This window comes from Mus pahari, chromosome 17 (genome assembly GCF_900095145.1).
Source record: "Mus pahari chromosome 17, PAHARI_EIJ_v1.1, whole genome shotgun sequence".
NCBI lineage: Eukaryota > Metazoa > Chordata > Mammalia > Rodentia > Muridae > Mus > Mus pahari.
Window position 1 is genome coordinate 65416423 of NC_034606.1, and position 2140 is coordinate 65418562.

Below are 2140 nucleotides of genomic sequence, written 5' to 3' on the forward strand. Positions count from 1 at the left end.
GGTCATAGCTCATGGTGCTAACCTCAGTCATGGCTCATGGTGCTAACCCCCATGATAGCTCATGGTGCTAATAATCCCTATTACCTCAGTAATTGCTCATGGTGCTAACCCCCATCATGGCTTGGTTTCCAGTTTCTCTACTGTAATGTTGCTGCTTTTCTTCTCAGGCTGTGTTCTATGGAAATGAATCACTAAATCAGCATACCCCTAGGATTGGTCTCCACCTCCAGGGGGAGGAGGTGGTATCCACTCATACTGTGTGCAATTGTTCTGTAAAGGGAGGCTTGTCTTCTCACCAGTTGCTGGCTTTGATGGGTGCAGAGTATGTATGTACATCACACTTTGGATTACAACACTGCACTGTTATTTTGTTACCCACCCTGCCCTGCTGGGGCCTCATCAAGACTTTCCCTGTCCAGTTGGCATGTCCTATTTTGCTGCTTGAACACCTCCCTGCTCTCTGGAGCTGGAGGACTTTCCAGACTCCTGTGTTTTCCTTGCCTCACTCTAGATCCGTCCTTCCTAAAAGCCTGGGCAAGTCAAGGTCTGAATATTGGATTGAGCATTGCTGGGGAGCCTCTCAGTGGGTAGAGCTAGGAAGACACAAGTCAGATTAATGTCCCTCCTCTGAAATGCCGGGGGATAGAAGTGTCATAGAGTTTGGACTTCTGGGCTTGGGAATATTTGCATATAATTAATGATACATGTCTTAGTTACTTTTCTTTTGCTGTGTAGAGGCAGCATGACCAAGGCAACTTAGAGAAGAAAGAGTCTATTGTGGTTTATCCATTCAGAGGGTCAGGATCCATGGCCATCAGGGCAGGCAGCAGATAGGCAGGCATGGCTCTGGAGCAGTAGCTAAGAGCTCCCATCTTGAGAAAAGAGCCTGAGACAAAGACATTGGGAATAAAACCTTGAAGCCCCTCCCCGTGGCACGCGTCCTCCAACGAGGCCACGCCTCCTAATCCTTCAGTGGTGGTGTGGATATGCTTGGCCCAGGGAGTGGCACTATTGGTCAGTGTGGCCTTGTTGGAGGAAGTGTGTCACTGTGAAGGTGGACAGTAAGACCCTCCTCCTAGCTGCCTGGAAGCCAATCTCCTATTGGCCTTCAGATGAAGATGTAGATCTCTCAGGTCCTCCTGCACCATGCCTGCTTGGATGCTGCCATGCTCTCACCTTGATAATGGTCTGAATCTCTGAACCTGTAAGCCAGTCCCAATTAAATGTTGTCCTTATAAGAGTTGCCTTGGTCATGGTGTCTGTTCACAGCAGTAAAACCCTAATACACCTTCCCAAACAGTTCCAGCAACTGGGGGCCAAGTATTCACCATTGGGGACCAATATGAGCCTCTGGAGGCCAGTCACATTGAAACAACCACAGGATGTCTTGAAGATGGGCCCTCAGTCTAAACACAAATTACATGTGTTATACATGCATATTTTGCATTTAACCTAGAGGTGTTACACCAGTTTTTTTTTTTTTTAGTGCACTTGTGTCTTGACTATGACAGGCCTTGTGTTGGATTTCCCACATATAGTTTCATGTTGGCACTTGTAAAGTTTCAGACTTTAGAGATTTTAGGTTTTCAGACCAGTGACACTCAGCTCATGTGTGTTAATCCTGGTATACATGCTTATTTAGAGTCCTTTCTGCATCTTTTGCTGTCTCTTTATTAAGCTATGAATGGGTTTGTGCTATAAATCTTCTCCACTTTGTAACCTTCACATTGTCCTTCCCTCTTTGCCTATTTGACCATGAGAAACCTGCCCATACCATCCACTATGGAAGATAGAGTTTTACTTATATATTCAAATAATACACATATAAAGCTGGTTCAGGATTGCTATTAGACTCTTGTGAGCAACAAACTTAACAACCACACTGCAGCCTGTATAAAGTCTCAGGTTGTCTAGTTACTAGGTACAGCAGCATCTTCCAAGGTTGTTTAGATATCTATCTGTCCCTAGGTTACTAAGGCATCTATCCCTGTTACTAAGTTTATGTCATACATTTATAATGCTACATTCTTTTTCTTTTCCAGACAGTGTCTCACTACATTACCCAGCTTGGTCTTGGGCTGCAGGTCTGCCCATCGTACCTGGCTAATATGTTAGAGTATTTTTTTTTTTTTTTTTTTTT

The 2140-nt window shown here is 44.7% G+C and overlaps 1 protein-coding gene across 5 annotated transcripts in view; it reads left to right on the top strand.

Moving 5' to 3' along the window:
• Positions 1-2140, top strand: part of Scn8a (sodium voltage-gated channel alpha subunit 8) — a 175902-nt gene that overhangs the window by 28833 nt on the left and 144929 nt on the right. Inside the window, exon 2 of one of the 5 annotated variants that reach the window (XM_029531137.1) lies at positions 168-322. The exons of the other annotated variants lie outside the window; for them this stretch is intronic. The gene's annotated coding sequence lies outside the window, so the exon portion shown is untranslated. The remainder of the gene's footprint in view (positions 1-167; positions 323-2140) is intronic. 5 annotated transcript variants of the gene reach the window in all.